The sequence below is a fragment of the Chionomys nivalis genome, chromosome 1 (assembly GCF_950005125.1).
Source record: "Chionomys nivalis chromosome 1, mChiNiv1.1, whole genome shotgun sequence".
NCBI lineage: Eukaryota > Metazoa > Chordata > Mammalia > Rodentia > Cricetidae > Chionomys > Chionomys nivalis.
The window spans coordinates 47,143,486-47,156,547 of NC_080086.1; the positions used below are offsets into that span (position 1 = coordinate 47,143,486).

At 40.1% G+C, this 13,062-nt stretch overlaps 1 protein-coding gene across 8 annotated transcripts in view; it reads right to left on the reverse strand.

Annotated features, from left to right (window-relative positions):
- Positions 1-10,199, reverse strand: part of Chl1 (cell adhesion molecule L1 like) — a 218,045-nt gene extending 207,846 nt beyond the window's left edge. For 5 of the 8 annotated variants that reach the window (XM_057769448.1, XM_057769457.1, XM_057769390.1 and 2 more), the window contains exon 1: positions 9,909-10,199. The gene's annotated coding sequence lies outside the window, so the exon portion shown is untranslated. Of the gene's footprint in view, positions 1-8,822; positions 8,976-9,908 lie in introns of those variants that run through there. The other 3 variants (XM_057769401.1, XM_057769430.1, XM_057769421.1) reach the window with 3 other exon arrangements.
- Positions 10,200-13,062: the final 2,863 nt, after the last annotated feature.

The following is a 13,062-nucleotide window of genomic DNA, read 5'->3' on the forward strand; positions in this document are numbered from 1 at the left end:
TGAAAAAGAATTGCATTTCTTTCCACTTCAGCTTTACAGTGCTTGACAGGTGCCAATATAAACAGTGTTATCACTAGGCTCTAGATCATTTTAAACAACAATGAAGTGGGATAGGGAATCTGTTCTCTTTAACTATTACTATCTTAATTCAAAAATGCCAAACACATAATTTAGTTGTATATATGTATACATATAGCTACTATATATATTATACATACATTGGATATATATCCAATATTATATATATATAAATAATATACACATAAATATATATAATATTCAGATGTGAGAGAAATACATGCATATTGGTGTTATAGACCAGCAAAAGCACTTCTTCAGGAACACAGAAATGGTAAAGATGGTAAGCAAAATCTAGTGAGAGAGCAAATGTTGGCTTCTACATACAGTGGTACTCATTTTCTGCCATAAGAACTAGGAAACATAAATACAACCATGATGTCATCAACTTGAAAAAATACAGAACCATATAGGAGACAATCCTGTGTGCATGCTTGTGGGGGTTATTTTGATTAATTGAGGTAGAAAGACCCATTACCCACCATGGGCTGGTTGCACCATTCTCTGCATTGGATCCTGGACCACATAAAGAAAGTAAAACTAGGCAGGCATTAGCAGCCCTCATTGCTCTTTGTGACCCACTGTTTTAAGCTCCTGACTTTTCAACTTTCACACCACATACCTAAACATGATCCCAATTAACTCTTTCCTCCTTAAGTTGACATTGTCAGGGCATTTAATCTCAAAAGAACTGTAACTAAGATAGTTGTCTCCACTCAGCAAATGTCTCTTTCAGTGGTCATTCCTCACTATGTTGCCATTGCATGAAAGATTTAATGCTTCTTTTGACATGACACCACAACTAGGTTAGGTATGTGCTCTATATGACTTTAAAAGACTCTTCTCCCTTTCTCATGTTTGCCTTGAATAACTAGGTACATAACAAGTAAGTTTGGATAGATCACAAGGAAGAATGCTTGTCTATAGTGAAAACAAGCGCTGGCATTTAAGGAGGGCACTGATAGAAACATTGGGGAATGAAATTTTGGGAACTGAAAAGTCTGAGAAAGGATGCTGACACAGGATAATGGACTCAATGCAGCACAGAGTAGGAATGAAGAGCTTGGGAAAGAGAAGCAGATGTTTCTGACTTTGAGTCCTGTCACTGTCACTTGCCAGCAATTTTGTGTCATTTTGAACAAGGCCCCTTCTGTATCTGTGCTACTCAACTTAAAATGGGGTATTGTGACAAAAGTACTTTCCTGAGGTTACTAACATGGGGATTGTGAAACACCAGGTAAACATTTGACAGTGATAGATGGAATTATCTGAGTGGCTTCTGTTTCATCTTTACTCTGACAGCTAGCATGAAGTGAGTATTCCATAAATGCTTAATTCATGGATGGGGAGTTCCATATAAAGCTCAGGCAGATCTTGAACTCCTAATCTCCATACCTCAGACTTGCTTGGTTTGCGGATATTTGTGACCACACTCAGCTAAATAAATAAACCTTCTTAAAATGACTGGTTACTTTCACTTACCCCACTTGGCTGCCAAACCATACAACTAAATAACCGGAAATTAAGGAAACTTCATAAAAATCTGCTCTCTATTTTGACCAGGACTGAATTCAACCCTGAAAATGTAAATGGTGACATTTGTAGTATTTTCCTAGGTTCATTACAGCCCTTAGCAGCTCACATGTTGTCTATTGATTTGAAAAAAAAAATAAAAAAAAAAGAGAAGAAGGTAAAAAGTCACCACTGTTTGCATGTTTTCTCATAGATTTCAAAGAAGGAATCAAATAAAGAAATATGAAGGCAATAGAGTAAGCATTCAATTGCATTACAAATGACATTATCTGAGCTTTTATTCCTATTCCCTTACCTATTTGACTTTAAGTCCATTTATTTTTATCATATTAAACAGGCTACCAACTTCCCCTCTTCTATTAACTACATTGTTGTAAAAGTCAAGGATATGAGAACATTCTCTAAAAAGCATACAGCCTTGTATAATACAAGATATTAAGATTTTAAATGGCCATTTCATGAGTAATTTTCTGAATTAATGGGAAAGCTGTTTTGAGTGGTAGAGTCCTCAAAAAGGTCAGCATTTATTTTCTTCCCAACCTTATTTGTTGATGAGATTATTTATTTTGGACCCATTGAGATGCAAGAGAGATGATAATGAATGGATATTGACATTTTAGAGTCTTTAGCAAAGGTCTAACACAGTAGCACACTCTTTTCACAATCAACTCTAATAGCATCACCAAAAATTGTTGCATTTTTCTTACCTACTTCTATTTTGTTATCATGGAGAATGTCCGCTCCCTTAGCTTCAGAAACACAAATTGCCCAGCGAATGTCCCCTTGATCGGTTTCTTTATTCTTTCCATGTGTATAAGACTTTGTCAAAGACAGGGATGCCCTGAAAAGACCCAAAGGTCTAGGTGGCAATGGTGGCAGTGCCATTGTTACTTGAGCCTCCACTTCCTAAGCGCAGGTACCATGGTCCCCAATAATCCAGCAGTTTTCCTTGGGGAAGGACCTTTGCTCAAAGAGCAAACCTGATTCCCTCGAAGCAGTCCTTGACATTCTCCTCCCTATTGCATCAGCCCTTGTCTTGGAAAACAGGGGATGGACAATTTGTTCTGAAGGTTGGAGGGCACAGTTGAAACCCATATGTGGATATGAGCTATCCATCTAGGGTGATAAAAATGGAGGAGGAAAGAATAACAAATGAAAAGGGCTAAAGATGGTCACGAATACAAATTTAATGAGACTTGTTTGTGGCCTTTCAAGCTGCCTCTTTCATTGCTCACATTTTATAAATTGGAAGCATCCAAAGTGAACTAAGTGTCTTTGCAAACCTATCAAGCCTGATCTACAGTGGACTCTCCTACAGCCTGCTGTATTCTAAGACGGCTTGACTCTGCATATAGGCCTGTATTCTAAGACGGCTTGACTCTGCATATAGTTTAAGATGGTGGGTCCATTTGACTACTCTGCAGAAGGAGCAGCATCTACTGCAGCAGGGAGATGACACTGTCTTATGACTAGACAGTAGTTATGTGCCTCTCTCAAAAACAACAGGTCCTACTCAGCTCTTCTAGTGACTTATGTTTCCACCTTACAGTGAAGGCCAGTAACATTCTCAAGGCTATTTAACAAACTTGCTAATTTTCCTTAACCCTGTTAAAAAAAATATGTAGACCCTTATTTAAAATGTCTTCAATTGACCCTCTAAAATATGAAAATGTCAGAAGAAAAAGAGAGAAATATCCCAAAGGAGTGTGCCATTCGGCCATTCAATTTAGACCAATAGCATCCTTTAGCACTCACAATCTCATGTCAAGATATATGAATTTTTCCAAAATAAGACATATAGAAATCTTAGGATCTCTACTTTTTACATATATTCAAAATTTTAACTAGAAAATTTTCAGACCAGCCATACAGAACACATATTAAGCTTAGATTCACTCCAAAGGGTGTCTATTTGAATCCTAGATAAGTTTGCCCTTTTATTTGACAATGCACAAGAAGTTTTTAAGCTGAAACTTACCTGTATAGTAAGTTTATATAAAGCTAATCACTCTTCCTGCCTCATTTGAAGCCATAAGGTAAAACATATATGTGTTCAGACTTCAAAAGATGCAGGCATCATGATGTTTAAGCCTAAATCTATGAACCAAGTAGAAGCATTTAAATTCATTGTGGCTTACTCCATTCATCCCCAAAATAACAATAATGGCTTTTTTCTACCATCGTCATAGACATAGCTTGTTGAAAAGATGATATTATACTTAGTAAATGAAAAGAGCATTTAATATTTTTTCAATGAATAAAGTGTTGTTTGATCCAAAAAGTTTAATAAGAAAAGTCACACAGGTTGGATAATTTTTGTTTGTTTGTTTCCAAGCATACTTCATGACAGCGGAGCAACTGTGTCAATACTCAGGCCTGCAGGACCTTAGAGAAGACCTATGCAAACCTACAGCACTCATGGCAGGGAAATAATTTAAACAGCTCTCTCTAGGTACTTGTCATTTCAGCTACAACTAAGAACCACTACTCATATTTTTGGCTGTGAGTCTAGCCTTTAACAATAGACTCATCTCTCCAGCCCCTTTCTGAATGTAGACAGAGGATGAGTGGAGGGAAAGGGGGTAGATGAGAAGTGAAGAGCTGTAGCATGACTAATAAAAACCCAGACACAGAAATTGGGGTCCAACCCAAAAAACAGACAAGCCACTAGAGAAGTTTTACCTCTACCAAGGCTGGGCAACTGCAAACTAAACACACTAAATCTTTCTCTCCTCCCATTTTATATTCCTTCTAGTGCTGGGATTAAAGGTGTGACTTTCTAAAATGGGACTAAAGGTGTGAGCCAACACCACCACCTGAATTTGTTTCTGCATTGATCTTGTGTACCCCAGGGTGGACTTGAACTCACAGAGATCCTTCTGATTCTGTCTACCAAAACCTGTGCTGACATACACCTTTAATCACAGGCTTTGGTAGACAGACTTTAGCTTTGCCTCTAGCCTTCAGGCAAGATTCATTTATCAAAATACAAATAATATATCACTACACAGGGCAGGGGTGATGGGATAGGGTGAGGGAAACTGTGGTCAGTATGTAAAATAAATGAAAAAATGTTATTTAAATAAAATAAAAATAAATAAAAGAACCACCAATGAGGATCTATGAAGGATTTGACAAAGAAGCTATACATATATGTGCATATAATTAATATAAGTAAAATTTGATAGTATCATGACTCACAGGTCATGTTTGGTCACATGTGAAAGGCTACACAAGCACACATTTATCTATCTTTGTTTCTTCACACATTAAAATGATATAGAAGATAAAAATGAATCAAAAAGCTGAAAATTATTAATCAGTTAATAAGTGCTATGAGCTCTAGGAAAAGTGTCTCGCATAATGTTCACAGTAATAAGCATAAACTAGGCATGTAAGCCATTTTTACAGATGAAATCTATCTGAAGTTAAAATGCCTTTGCTTCAACACCTATAAGAGGGCCACTTCAATTCTGAACCCCAGTAGCCTAACTACAAAGCCACTGAATTTCATCAGCACAGCAATGTGCTTTCTACCATGCCAGGGTCTATAAGGGTTTATGAGGTGCATAAAATGGAACACATGCCCTCAAAGAATTGACAATCTGAGAATGGAATTGTGATGCACACTAAAAATCATAGGCTGTAGAAAAAAATAATGTGATTGTTGTTCTGAGACTTGGGGGGAAGGAGATTACAAGAAGGGAGTCAGCGGTTATGTAGATTTCTGTAACCACTGAGAAAATAATATACAAGCAAACACCAGACAGGAAAATATGGTAAGACGAAGTCAAAGCACAGAATGTATTGATGCATTTTCCAAATTTGATATATTTATTATTATTGTCATCACTATCTGCCAATGTCACTTGAGGTGACTATATCTACCTTAAACTTACTCAATTGCCAGTGCAACTGATGAACCATGAATTCACATCATAACTTGAAGAATTCATCTCACCTCAAATCATTTTACCACGGGCTCTATGCTTGGTTTTTATTGAAATTATTTTTATGAATACACCTACACATAGTCCTACTGATTTGACTTTCAAAAGAAATAAACAATTTATATTCTTTTGATGGGAACAATTTGTGTGGAAATAAACAGACATTGTTTAGGGAAAACTGTGAAATATGGAAACAAAGTAGACTTTTTTATATTTTAATTATCTAAACACAATGAAAAGGTAAGTAGGATCATTTTGAATCTACAATACATAAAAATCTCAATTAGTTATGATCTATTTGTGCACTCCCTAAAAACATTCATTAACAAAACAGAATTTTCTAGTATACTGGATAAATATACCAGAAGAAATTACAGAATAATGTTGGGTTGCCAAGCAACCACAGCTCTACTCTTTCTTGTTTGTGATCAATCTGACTCATTCAACAAGCTTCCTAACATACTGCTGGAGAATTTCACTCAATTTGATTTTCGTGGGAAAATTATAGTGACTTTTGGTAACACAATAACACTTTCATTCTCCAAAGATAAATGTAGATGTTCTTTTGATCAAAGGCATGTGTTAATTCATTATTCTCTACATGGTGCTAATGAGAAAGCTATAATTAACTTACCACAAGATTGCAACACATACAATAAACTGTAGCAATTAGTAATGTTTAAAGTGCAAACCAGCCCCCCCGAATTAGAAAACGAAGGCTCTTCCTTTTAAGAAATATATACAGAAAAGAGGAAGCACCCTATCTAATTAAATTGAGAATTGTTTCCAGTCCCTCCCAAGGGGGAGGGAAGACACGTGATCTCCAAAATGTGAGCGATTTCCCTTTAATAGCAGAGAACATGGCTCAGTGCCAAGTCTACTTGTAGGTAGGCTCCAAGTGCTGGCGAAGAAGGTAATCTTTTCTTTCAAAGAATGCTTAGCACAGTATTTTCCAGGAAAGAGGAGAAAGAATATTATGCTTTCACTCATTAGCTGTGTTAACTTAGCATATTGTATGTAAATCACCATAATAATTGCATTCTCTTCAGACTGAATTACTTAGGATGGAGCTGTAATCAAAATGTTCATAATTGAAAATACAGTATTCTCAGAGTTGCTTTGAAAAATAGCATGGAACACTGATTGAATCAGAAAACGTAGCTTGCCACTGCAAACAGGTTCTGTAGAAAGGCAAGTTCATCCTCTTGATTACACCTGGACACGTTAATTAGTTCCCCAAATTCAGGGCACAGCACCCTCCAATCTGTCACGTTTTCTGCTGCTGCCCTTTGTCTGGTGTCATAAGCATTTTTTCCAAGTGCATGGCTGCTCGGATTTGTAAAGGAAAAGAGAAAATGGTGAAAAGTGAAATTTGTGTTTCCAGAGCAGATGACATCCTATCATAGTGTTGGCTGTCATCAATCAAGGGACAAAATCATTTCCAATAAATAGAACCTGTAGTGCCAGAGCTCCTGGGAGACAATATGTAAATGGTCACGTGGATTGCAGACAAGCTGTCACACTAATTCCTCCAGGTCCCTTTTAAAGATGACACAAATGGTGGAGGTGAGTGCTGCAATGCTTACTGTGGAGCACTACTCCGCTCTTGGAACGGATGCTCCTAGCATTTTTTTGGGGGGGGGGGGTCATCTCTTCCTATCAGATATGAATTCCTCTGTGTTACTTTGTTTCCCTTTATCGGTTAAAACTAATAGGGCAGCTCTTCCTTACTTCCTCAGAAAAATGAACCAGGCTAAATTATTTTGATAAAGCAATTTTAGAGATGACTTATCTCCTATCTTTAAATATTTTAGAAATAAATATAAAGGGCAGGATTCTTTACAGATAATGTATTTCTCTGTGGAATATATTTCAATAGGAAATGAATAAAGATGTTTGAGATACTAGTATCTACCTGGCTTAGTTGTCTAAAATCTACCAAAGTATACACATATTTTAGTAAGGAAATGTTTTCTAAAAGTTGATTTAAAACGAGTTGCCTAATTGGGAGGAGGTCATTAACACAAAGATAGCACACATTGTGTATGATGTGAACTTGGGTTGTACAATGCCAGATAAATAAAACTGATACAGCCATGAGGTGCTAACAAGGAAGGAAGAGTTCTGTAAGTTTAAACGCAAAATGTATATTTATCTTCATAGTCCTCTGCTTCTATGATAGAAGCATTTCCTGAAAAAGATTCTAGTCAGATGCTACAGCCAGTACCCGCAACCACCTAGTAACACCATCTATCTTTATGTATTAGATATCAGTTACTCTGGAGCATTCAAATAATGACAGCAGGACACTTTGCCTTAGGAGAGGTGAATCCATTGGAGCACTGAAGACCCTGAGATGGAAGATCCAGGTATATATTAGACCCTATAGCCAAATTAAATTGTCAAAGCCATAGATAGGTGCATCACAAAGAGACTAAAACTGAGACAAGTCTAGCAACAGCACAAGCAAGTGAGAGAAGAGCTCAAATCCTAGATGGAAAATTGTGGAAGAAATTGGATTTTCTTGTCACCAGTTTTTTTCCAGGGGTCCCTTTCTGCCCTCTGCCCAACACTGGACTCAGCCAATCTAACAATTGCTCAGTTTTTCTCATTCAATCTGCTATAAACAAGATTTGCAAATTAAACTGGTTATTAATACATTTTATAAATATTATTTTCTAAAATTAGAAAACACAGAATTCTGCCCTCCAAGAAACGATAATCTACCATATCTCATTAATTTGAGGTTTAAATGTACCAGTAATACCATCTAGAACAGTTGACTTTTGAATGATTGTTTTTCATCAGAGAAGGCAGTTAAACTGTCCGCCGTGGATAATCTCAGTCCAGTCTTCCAACTTAAAATGGGATGTATTGATACCTATTATTTAAAGAGGGAAACTGAGGCATGATGTAAATGACTCTGATTCACACATCCCAGAGGAGGTTGAGATAAAATTCCAAACCAGGTGGACACCTTGAAGTACCTGCAAGAGTTACCTAGCTCTGTGCCTACACCTTCGCGCACGCGCTATCTCCCCCTTCCCCTAGCCTTTCATCGGGAGCATGCTTTTGTGCACACACCTTCAGCTGGCTGCCACTAGCAGACTCTTTCGCAGTTCTGGCCAGCGGGGCGGTATTGATCGCCTTTCTCCCTAGGCTGAGTTAGGGGCTACCTCCCCGCCCCATGTGCACAGTGCCACGCACACCTGCTAGTGCTTGGTGGCTAATCTGTACTCGCGCCCACCCTCTCCGCCATACCTCAGACCACTCGCTCAGCTCCCTCTCGGGGCTTTGGGCTCCAGTACCTGGACCGTGATGCTGCCGCTCCTCCCGCCCCAGATTTTTCGGAGGAATTCCTCAGCCTTTCCCCTGGCTGAGAAAGTGAGGTTCTTAGCAGCCAAAGAGAGTGGGGATGGAGAAAACGACGTTTTTTTCCCCTAGCCTCTCGGCTCCAATCCCAGCTCTCCAAATTAATCACTTGCTCCCTGCTCCCTCCCAATGTACACTTTCACTCAAGGGAGGAAAAGAGAGAGAAAGACAGAGACAGAGAAAGAGGACAAGGGGAGACACAAAGAGGAAAAGGGGACTGTCCATGACTGGCATCCCCAGCTCCCCCGGCTCGGTTACCAGGGAGCCATGGCAACCAGCGCCCCCCCATTCCAGGCTTGCCCTCTCGCCCCCACTGCGTTCTGTTGAGGTGAAGTGCTCTATGCCTCTATCTTTTCCTAAGCCGGCGGTTCACAGATCGCTCATCCCAGGCTGGAGGCATTTAGGGAACGCCACTGCAACCAAGAATTATCTCTAGAGACTAGCGGCTAGATAGGGGCTTTAGGGCCAGGGTGAGAGAATCAGGACCTCAAAGAGCTGGAGGTGGACATTGGAGAGACGTGTAGAACTCCCCCCACACACACCCTCCGCTTTCGCCTCCCAGATGCCTACTATCTACAGGAGGGCATGCATCCTCTCCAGAGGGTAAGGAAGGGGGCGGTAGCTATGTAGAAAGAAACAGGTCAGGCTACGGAAGGTTGAGAGCTTAAGCGTGCGGGGGTCCTGGAAAATGTTTACTACATCCAGTGACCTGGATGTGTCAAAAATCCAGCCCTAACCACCAGCATCGGAGGTGCTAGGAAAGGCGGCGCCTCTCCTCAGGTTAGGGAAGGGACCTCGAGCCACTCCCATTTTGGGCAAGGATGGAGTCCTGGATTGTGCACCATTTCCCTTTCATAAGAGTTGCTCTTTTCCCAGGAGCAAGCCCTTGATTTTCCTCCACCTCGCTCAATGAGTTGACGAAAGGACAGATTGAGAGAGCCCCATTCCTAGCAAGGCACGCGCAGATATACTCACCTGAGCCTCCTCTGACGTCCGGTCTGTCGGGTACCTTCCCTTGGGAAAACTTCTCCTTAAGCGGTCTCACAGAGGCAAAGGGGACCAACAAGGTCCACAGCCTCTGGGTGGATCCAGGGGGAGTTTCTAGTTGGACGCTCTCCGCTGATCCACACCCTGGTCTGCCCACAGAGATTCCGTCTGTCCCCTCCTGCTGTTGGCACAGGTCTCCAGAAGGCTGGACCTGTTCGAGCTTGCACCGGTATCCACGCCCTCCTAAGAGAGACTGGCTTGCTCCTTTCCTCCGCTGTCCCCCGGATCTGCTCTGCCACCCCTCACCCACACAGCTTCTTTTCCCTCCCTTTTACACACTCTCCCTTGGGACAAGAGGGAGTTACAGGCTTTAGATTTTGGTTTTATGAAAAGCAGGGAACAAAGACAAAACTTTGCTTGTCGTTTTCAACATCTCTAAGCCAAAAGAGGCAGGATCGCTGCGGGGTTTGCTTGCCAGCTAGAAACCAAAAAGAAACCCCTCCCCTCTGCTCCGTCTCCCACCCTTCCGCGTTCAGATTCCACACACAGGCTTCCAGTCTGTTTTACCCTTTGCTGCGTGGTGGAGGGTGTGATGCCTTGTACCTCTTTTAAAAAATGTCTTGCTGGTTTTACTTCCTCATTGGGTGGTGGGGGTTGATGGAACTCTCAATTTAATTTACAAAAGAGGCATCTCCAGTAGCTGTTAAATCAATCAGTGCAGGCATAAATCTAAAGCTCTTCTACTGATATCTAATGTACAATTTGTGCATCGCTACCATCTGTACTTCACCAAATCGACCAGTGACATTTTCTTATTTACTCTCTATTAATTCAGTGGGATGGAATAAAGCTGTCTCTGCTCACTCCCTGTGCAAAAGTCCATTCCTGATGTTTTATCTATCTCTCTTTACCGATAAACAAGATGTTTGTTTCAGAGATGCACTATAGGGAAGTTACAGACATTGGCACTCTAAGGGATGTGCACACTCCTTCATTTTTCATGAACACACTGGTGATATTACCCAAATGTTCACTCAATATTACTTTAAAAAAAATCCTGTTGCATGGAATGCTCTTTGATGGTAATGGAATTACTGACTTCTAACTTTTACTCTGCTGAGGCTGTGAGATTGATCTTACAGTCCTGTTTTGTTCTCCTCTAGTGCACTAAACAATGAGGACATTTATTGCTGTGTGCTACCCTCCAAGTCGGATGCCACTACAGGGATCAACAAGAAGTAAGGGGGCTCCAGAGTCTGCCTCAGAAGCACTTGCCTCAAATATCTTGGAATGAATAAATGGGCTTTTCCATGTTCATAATTGATAACCTTGAGGCCTCAATGCTGCCAGTTCGTGTGTGGGCACAATTCCTACTGCCTGTGCTGGCACAATACAAATGCAAGTGAGGGCAGGATGTGTCCTAGGTTTAAATTGTGCCACTGGAGTGATTCCTCTGCCCGAGGCATCATTATTCATGCGGCATGTTTTCTAAAGTAGAAACAAAGAAAACTGAAATAAATTCCAACAAGGAAAATACTGAGCCTGTAGGAAACCATTTCTTAGATTTAGGAGCCCCAAGAGAAACACAAAGCCAAGTTGGTCTCAAATTTACCACCTTCTGGGGTGGCATTTCCTGGGCCAAAAACTGAGAACTCTATTTTGGCGAGAGTAACAGAGAACTTTTAAAGATTCAGCTTGCCCTTTCATTGGTTATTTGTTTTCTGGATACATTACATGGACAGGCAGATTATAAGTAAATAGATGGTAGATAAATGATAGATATAGATAGATAATAGGTACACAGATTTGAAGAAAGCTGAGGGAAAGAAGAGAGGTTGATTTTTCAGTTTGCTCTGTGTTACAAAACAATTAAACTGAATAAAAAAAAGATTACATATTTCTAAGAGAAATGTCCTAAACTCTATTAGGTGATACTAAGACACATTACCCCAAATAAAAAGATAAAGTGTCAATCTTTTATAAGTGTTCTGCTTACACACACACACACACACACACACTTCTGAGTCTTGGATACCGCATAAAACTGCATATAGATTGGAACATTGATAATTGCCTGTGGCCAACTGGAAACTAATTAAGTAAGCATATAGCAACTCAATTTACCCTAGGAAACCAAACTTTCAGAAAGAAAAAAGGAAGGAAAAATGCTTAGAGAAAGGGAGAGAGGGAAGGAGAGATGGAAGGAGGGGAAAATGGAGGGAAGGAAAGAGGACACATGGCAAACCAAGAAAGTAAAAGACTATGTTCAGAGGTGTGCTAAGTAGAAGCAGGTGCCTTTAACTATCTGTATCCAAGATGTACCTCATAGCTATGATTATACCAGGTTTCTTTTGGGGGACACCAACTAGCTCCCACATCATGACACAGAGACGTATTATTAGTTTTAAATGCTCAGCCTTTGCTTAGACTTGTTTTGTACTTCCTCTTACACTTTAATCTGTTTCTCACCATCTGCGTTTTGCCTCAGGGCTTTCTTTCTCTCTTTCTTCCTTCCTTTATTTCTTCCTTTCTTCCTTCTTTCTTCCTTTCTGTATATCTTACTTTCCTGCTGTCTTTATGTCTGGCTGGCAGCTACCTGGCTTCTGGGCCCTGGGTGTGTCCATCTTGTTCTCCCATATTCTCTTCTTCTCTCATTCTTCTCGTCTTTGGAGTCTAGGTTTCTTCTCCTAATTATTCTACCTGTCAGCCCCACATATCCCTCTGCTACCTAGCTACTGGCCATTCAACGTTTTATTATACTAATCAGGTGCCTTAGGGCAGCAAGGTGAAACAAATGCAACACATCTTTACATGATTAAAGAAATGCAGCACAAACAAGTGTAAATCCTTATGTCATTAAACAAATACATTATAAACAAAGGGTTACATCATTTGCAAAGGCAGCAGAAACAAATGTAACACACCTACACAGAGTTAAAGTAATATTCTGCAGCATAAACAAATGTAAAACATCTTTGACTAGAAATAACATTCCACAACAATGATCTCTATGCATGGACCCATAGTTCTATACGGTAGCAAATGCAAGTAGCACAGTCATGCTTGCTGGCCAAAGCAACAGCTTCCAGTAAGTCTGGAACCAGAAGACAGTCTTCATCCAGAGTGAAAGGCTGTGAAAGAT